Raw genomic sequence first — 8271 nt, 5'->3', positions numbered from 1 at the left:
GTAGAAAATGTTTGCGTTCATTGTTTATTCATTTTATTATAACTTATCTTAGGTATAACCATTTATATAATGATATAAAAATGCAAACATTTGTTAACAAATGTCTGTATAAAAAGTAAAATAGTATAGGTTACTTATTATGTTTCAAGTGTGTTGCATGTATAAATAATCGATACCGCTTGGATGGAATGAAAAAACAAAACGAACAGTAACGTTAATGAAATCGCTCTTTGATAAACGAAAACAAAACAAAAACAATATATAAAGCGATAGATTCAACAATTTTGACGGAAACCGGGTATAATACATATGCGTTGTGTATCGTCCCACACTAGCCTTTGCAGTCCTCGCAGGGTAAACAGTGACGACACTTTCCGCCTGGAATATAGTTCGTTTAGAAAAGACTTTCGCAGGCTGATCTGAAACAAGACAAGTTAACATTACCCAGTGCTTATTGAGACAGGATTCCCACTATCACGCGTCAAATCATCTAAGCAATTCTGCAAATGATTTTCTTATTATATTGTTACAAAAAGATATGTTCCGTTTGCTTAAATAAATATCTTAATTACTTAACACGTGAATAATATAATATAATATAACCTATAATACTATTATTATAAGATAATTTCATAATAACGGGAACACTGCCGATAATGCCGACACTGCCACATTTTCTTTACTGGATCACGTACAACAAGCTGATCATCACATTTTTTATTATATTGCTATTTTGATATATTATTATGATTCTGTCAATTTTAAGATCAAATCATCTTCACGTCCCGCATGCAACAATTATCAGTGGGCTTGTTTGAGTTGTTACGCAGGTCAAGTTTTGGGACAATTTAATATTTTAGAATGTGGTGGGGATTTATTCCTCCGCCTTATCGTTCGTTGGTACGCATTAGTTGCAAAAAGCCTGACGATTTAAAATGCCGCCTATTACGAATGCACCAGTGCACGTTTTCTATGTTTGTGTATAGGTTCTGTAACTAGGAATTTATACTACTACTACTACTACTACTTCTACTACTACTACTTCTACTACTACTACTACTACTACTACTACTATTACTACTACTACTACTACTACTACTACTACTACTACTACTTCTACTACTACTACTACTACTACTAATACACGACAAATGACAATAGCAAGAAGTTACCAATAACAGCCGCGTATATTATTGTACAAAGTCAGAGTTTAAAAACGTGAAATACATTATTCTTGAAATAGTTTACGATTGACAGAAAGTGGCTGATATACACAAATATTATAATTACAGAAAATAACAATTATGACAAGTGTTCACAAAAGGATATGAAATCACATGAATAGAAATCACCGTTTTGCATAGCTTCGTTTAGCCGTAATAGTTTTATTTGGAGATATTGTAGTCATAATGGTCTAAGTAAACTTATTATTATTGTTTCAGACTAAAAAATCTTTGTAATAATGCACAATTTCGTCATAAACAAAATTCACGTTCGCATTCAGTAATGGCTACCCACGCGCCATAAGTCACATGGTTTATATAGAATAACACAGGCACAAGCGGCGGGCTTTCCGGCTTATACGAATCCGTGTTTTTTAGTCATAACCACAGAAAAACATATATTTTACCACGCGTCATCTATTATCGCGATTATGTTTCCTTTGATTTTTAAAAAGCAAAATCAAATTTATTTTATCGAATGTGTATACATGCCTCTAGACACATTATACAACGAACGTCATGTGTATGGTAATGTTTAGTATCTGTTTGCTTGAAGAAAGGGAAACGGCTTTCGTCGCCATCTGACCAAGGAATTTTAATTCGATTTTCTGTCGAACTAATCAAAGAAAAGATAAATGTTGTATTAACCGTTTGGTAATATTTATATAATGAATTGTACATGGTAACATTTTTTTTAAACCAATATTTTTCGTAAGAAAATCTTTAAGATTGTTTAACATCAACAACACTTTTCTGACAAGAACTGCGCATCACACAATCCATTCAATCGTTTCAGAAATAGAACATACGACTGTTATTTATGACCTTAAAAATAACTAAATAGGACATGTCTAAAGCTCATAGCGTGCGCATTGATATTTGTATCATTTCGATAATGCAGAAAAGAAACGTCTGCTAATTTAAATTTACCGTTCAAATCAATTTATATAAAGACCCGTCACCGACGTTTTGTACTTCGGCATGAAAGCTACTTTTAAATCGAATTACACTAAAATATCCTTTCATAATAAACTAACCACACGCAAATATTTCGCACACTTCATTATTTGTTTTTAATTTTCTTTGCACAACTTAGTAAAATAATATGAACACGTGTTCCTAAATAAAATATGTTTTAGGAAATAATACCGCACTTTCAAAATAAGTATGAACTTTTATATTCTCGTTGGAGTCAAATCATCTCATTTGCTTTACGATCCCATTCATGTAAAACTTGGTCAACACATTATCCTCATCGAAGACACTGCTCATGTTAAACTTTGAAAACATATTCATTGTATTTTATGATATACTTAAAGGGATCTTTTCACGGTTTGGTAAATTGACAAAATTGAAAAAAGTTGTTTCAGATTCGCAAATTTTCGTTTTAGTTATGATATTTGTGAGGAAACAGTATTACTGAACATTTACCATAGTCCAATATAGCCATTATATGTATCTTTTGACGATTTGAAAATCTAAAAATTATAAAGCGTTGCAACGCGAAACGATTGAATAATTTGGAGATTTCTGTTGTTGTCGTTTAAATTTGTGAAACTACGAAGATTGCTTATATAAGGTATAAAATACTTCAGCTGAGTATACCCGGCGGAATAGCCGAGAGGGCAAATGCGTTTTTACTTCAGACTAACTCCAGGACTCCGGGGGTCACTGGTTCGAGCCCTGGTACCGGCTACTTTGTTTCCTTTTTTAAATTTTATTCTTGATTTTTTACTGGAGATTTTAAGATCCAATGTGTACATTTATCAATATAAAGCATTTAATGACAAACTTAAAAATATGCCAAAATCTGTGAAAAGGCCCCTTTAAGATGTACTTTATAACAACTTTCATTTTCTTTTAAAGATACATGTATACCGTATTTGATTAATTTTGTCAGATTGCGATACTTTGTTTACCAAGTGTATTAAATTAACAGGAATGTATTAAACATTTTTTTATTAAACAAATTTGGACATCATCAACTGGAAATGAAATGTTGTTGAATGGCAAAATAATAAATACCATACCATGTAATAAAATCCAACCGTAAACTAAACAGAAATTCAAATTCACACTAAGTTTATTAAATAAGTTCATTCAATAATACCATTGAATATTTTGAAAAAGAAAGTCGGGAACTTTTTGAGCACCCAGTAAATAGACCTTATTAGGAACTCGACTTATCACTAAGTGCAACCAACTCCACTGTTATCTACGGTGGCATAGAGGTGACATTCACTCCTCTTTGTTTTTAAATTGCACTCCTCTTTTTTCTATCTCGTGGCCACGACTTAGTAACTCGTGGCCACGAGTAAGCTATGTCGTGGCCACGAGATAGAAAAAAAGGAGTGCAGAACTAAATAGAAGACGAGTGCCAGTAAAAAAAAGATCGGTGCAGTAAATAAAGGAAGGGTGCATTATACAAAAGAGGAAAGAATTTCGAGATCTCGAGATCCCGACTTAGCTAACTCGTGGCCACGAGTTAGTCAGCCAATCAAATACTATCTTGTTCCCTCAAATTAATCAGCCAATGAAAACGTCCTTAAACGTACTACTACTACCACTACTGCTGTTGTTGTTGCTGCTGCTATTACTACTACTACTACTACTACTTGTACTACTACTACTACTACTACTACTACTACTACTACTACTACTACTTCTACTACTACTACTACTACTACTACTACTACTACTACTACTACTACTACTACTACTACTACTACTACCACTACTACTGCTACTACTACTACTACTACTACTACTACTACTACTACTACTACTACTACTACTACTACTACTACTACTACTACTTCTACTACTACTAGTAGTAGTAGTTGTAGTTGTAGTAGTAGTAGCATAATGGTGAGTGAGAGTGGTTTATTTCTTCAATATATAACGGATCAAGTGACACAACGGTTTCGGTTCACGGCAATGTGTGATAACCCGTATGATCTGCCCATACATTGAACAATATGAATAACCTCCCTTACACGTTCGCCCTGAATTTTTTGTCTATGACGCTTTGAGCCTGTTTACTCTCCTGTCGTATTCTTGATTAACACGTTTGCAGTATCAACGGGGTTTTCAAGGGTTTACACACGGGCTGAACATAACAAAACACATCGTTAAGAACGTTATATTTGCAAATATCTCAAGTTATTGAAATACATTTGCATAAATCTATAGTTCATAAAAGACAGTTGTTCTTGCAGTTTGTGCCGATATCTTTAAGTAGAAGAATAAATCCTTGAATACGTCTGAAATCGGTGTCAAAATTTCACGTTGCGTGATGCCTTACCCTGTAGTATTAATCGAATGTTTAAACAAGACCACAGGCTTATTTAATAAAGTAATTCCGATGTATTTCACATTGCCATAAGCAGCATACAATCTGTATTTTATGAACGAGTTCAAATTCTTAAGAAAAATTGTTTTACAAAGATATTTTTTGAAAAAAGCAATTTTTACCGTTGTGTTTACAACCATTAATGTTCAATTGGTATCCCACAAAGTCACGTAATTCTGCAACTTTTTAACGTGCTACCGAACGGTTTCTTAGATGAAGACTACAAGTCTAAATGTCGCGTTCTAGTTTAATTCATTCTCATGTCGAACTCAACAGAGAAACATCGCAGTGAACTGTCTCCGAAGATTTACAATACAATTCAATATATAGTTTTTTCGTATTGTAAGGCCTCAAGACCAGAATACACAGATTCAGCATATCCATATATGTAACTGTAATAGTATAACTATACACAAAACATCGTGTATTTACATATGATACTACAAATACGATTAAGAAATAAAGCAACACATATAATGCAAAGGAATCCAATGGTTACAAATGTATGTATATACATATGCATTATTTTTTCTGTTTCGGTGTAAATTATTCATGCGGTAGTTGAATTATGGTTTCCACTGATAAACGCTTTTCTTAGTAAAGTTGCTTTATGCAAACATTTAGCTAGTGACCATATATTTTCTTCGCTAGAGTCAGACATCATACTAAAAACAATGCGATGCTTCGGACTCTTTCACACCAGTTTCTATTCAAGTGTTCTAACCTGAGAGGTTCATACAAAGTGTATATAGCAAGAAAACGAAATTCGTCTTCAAAAGTGAAGACATTATGAGTTACACAAAATACACAAAATCTCGATCTCCTATCTATGTTTTAGTGTCGCCCTTTCTCAATCACCAGTTCATGCCCAGAGCGCCGAAAATTTGACATCGTCCGTTTTAGAAGGAATGGGAGATCTAGCAATAAGTATATCTCAATATTTAGCATGGATTTGTATTCCTTATAGAGAAGCGATTGAGGTGAAGTATTGCTCTTTGATTGAAGTTCCTGCAGAGCACAATCTTTCAGTCTGTTCTTGAATTATGTAAGAAAATCACTTGTATTTCCAACTCCATTAGCAGGCCATGCAAAGCCAAATCCGGGGTTAATAGCATATGTTTGATATTTGTCTCCCAGTTTGATCTACCAGCATCGTCCTGTCTTCTAAGCATTTCATACAGCTGTTTTGGGTAGCGATTTTGGTCTTTGGTGTCAGTTGAATCCAATAATTTATACATTTCATCATATATTTTACCGAAATTGGCAGTCGACCACATTCACTACAAGCGAAATAAATTGAAACATTTTTATTTAAACCACATATATATATTTACAAAAGTCGACATGTAATATCCGAGGACTCGAGCCCCCATATCTCCTCTGAGTAACACAAAAAAGGTACAACCATTGAATAAACAAAATTAAATGCTTCTTTGGGTGTAAAGTACCCAAAATGTTTACTCAAATTAAATATGCTAAAGGCAGCCTTCTTCGCCTGTTTAGCTAAAAAATCTTTGGTCATATTCCATGACATTTGGTGTGAAGAAAGCTCCTAGATACTTGTAATTGGGCACCACTTCTATGTCCGCCCCCATTAATGTCCATTTTTCATAATGTCGTAGACGGCCTCCATTACGGAACACCATGATCTTTGACTTCTCAAGATTCATTTTCATTCCCAGGTTATCACTAAAGTCTGCTACGCAATTGATAATATTCTGCAAATTTGAAGAAGCTACCGCATAGCTGGAGACGTCGTCAGCGTATAATAATGCATAAAGGCGCTCTGATTCTTCACACACGAACACTCCGTTATTGTTACAGTTTGAACGTAAATATTTTGACGTAAGTCATTCATTAAAAGCGAAAAGATAATCGGTGAATTTAAACAGCCTTGTTTTGTTCCAATTTTGCACTAAAAAAGAGTCGGTAAGGCCACTTATCACTTTTACGCATGATTTCATTTTGCTATACACCGACCGAAAAATATTGAGAAAGTTTCCACAAATAGCAGATCGTGACAGACATTCCCATAGTTTTTGGTTGTCGCAACTATCAAAGGCCTTATGATAGTCCTCGTAAAAAACATAAAATCGACCCCTTTTTCGAAGTGTACTTTTGTATAATAGACTGCAAATTAAAAATATTGTCGATAGTCGAGTACCCCCGCCGAAAACCTGCCTGCGCTTCATGGATTATGCTGTTGGCTTCAGACCACTTTGTAAGTCTTATAGTTAATATATTGACAAATATCTTGCTAATAACATTACTTATAATCTTGCACGATAGTTATGCGGGTTAATTGTGGATCCCGCCTTGTGAATGTGAGTTTTTATACTTTCACTCCAGCTTTCAGGGAAATTGCCACCTGCGTAAATGTCATTGAAAACTCCGTGAATGAATTGCAATGTTTTGTCGATAGTGCATTTAAACATTTCCATACACAGCCCGTCCGTACCTGATGAACATTTCGATTTAAATGACTTAATACTATTTAATATTTCGTCCTCTGAAATTGGTTCATTTAATTCGCTGGTGTTTATATTTGTTTGTAAGGGAGGTATGGCGGTAGGTTTTTTAATAACCATTCATTTACTTCATTATTCAGCACTTGTATAAATGTCGCAGCAGTTAATATGTAATGATTATTATGTATATGTATCGAGATTGCTATTTCATTATTCTAAATCACATCTTAGAACATTCGTGAAAATTTCCTTCCTTTGCGTTCTCGTTAGGTAATGCGCTGTTACATTGCGAAGACATTTGCGGTTAAGTTAGGTTTCATTGTCGTTTGTAAAGAATATTTTAAATGTAACCGCATCATTCTTATGCTTAAACACGTTTACTAGCTAAAATATAGATTTTATGTACGTCGGAAGTCAACTGTATGCAATAATTTCGATATAAGCAGCAGGAATCGTTATCAACAAATTATAAATTCTTTTCATTTTTCTGAGTAAGTCACTTTGCTATGCTTTTGACATGTTATCATAAACAATTATTTACACTTCAAATAGCGCGCAACTTTGTGTTAATATTTTGTATAGCCTTCCAAGTCAAACGCGACTGAATAAAAATCTAGTACCGTGTATATTAGGAAATAACGTAACGTTCACAATTGGTCGTTTCTGATTGTTGAAAGTGGAGTTATCGGTTGAGAAAAAAACATGTGATTTTGTATATCAGCAAACCGCAACTGCGTAAGTTTCTTTCGGTCTACAACCGTATTTATGCGAGCGATTTTTTAATTACATTTAAACATTAGCCGCACGGTTTATTTCATCACCGGAGTGGCTTGGACGACGTGGAATTCCGATAGCAATATACTTGTGTATTTATAGATCTTGGGGATCCTAAGTACCAAAAGATCCCATAACGCGATAAATTTTCTTTTAATTGGCATCACATTAAGACAATGATTTATTAATTTAAAATGCAAAATGTAAAACTACGTCTACGTATCGTCACATACGTATAAAAAAGCGTTTTATATATTGATATTGTTCTGTAAAGAGAAGTATTCATTTGACATTTAAGAACAGCTATTCAACTCTTCATCGAAAATAGTTGTGATGTGAAATTATTAAGACAAACCGGAAGTCTATCTTACATTATACCCGTACGTAATATTCTACCAGCGACAATGATCAACATATGACATATTTTAGATGACAAATCATAGAAGTAACTGCT

At 33.9% G+C, this 8271-nt stretch overlaps 1 long non-coding RNA gene across 1 annotated transcript; it reads right to left on the bottom strand.

Annotated features, from left to right (window-relative positions):
* Positions 1–209: 209 nt before the first annotated feature.
* On the bottom strand, positions 210–3400 carry LOC127850203 (uncharacterized). The gene is made up of 2 exons (XR_008035123.1): positions 3254–3400; positions 210–419 (listed from the first exon to the last, which is right to left on the bottom strand). It is a non-coding gene; the product is annotated as an uncharacterized LOC127850203 (long non-coding RNA).
* Positions 3401–8271: the final 4871 nt, after the last annotated feature.

The sequence above is a fragment of the Dreissena polymorpha genome, chromosome 11 (genome assembly GCF_020536995.1).
Source record: "Dreissena polymorpha isolate Duluth1 chromosome 11, UMN_Dpol_1.0, whole genome shotgun sequence".
Classification (NCBI taxonomy): domain Eukaryota; kingdom Metazoa; phylum Mollusca; class Bivalvia; order Myida; family Dreissenidae; genus Dreissena; species Dreissena polymorpha.
This window is presented reverse-complemented; position numbering and strand designations above follow the sequence as displayed.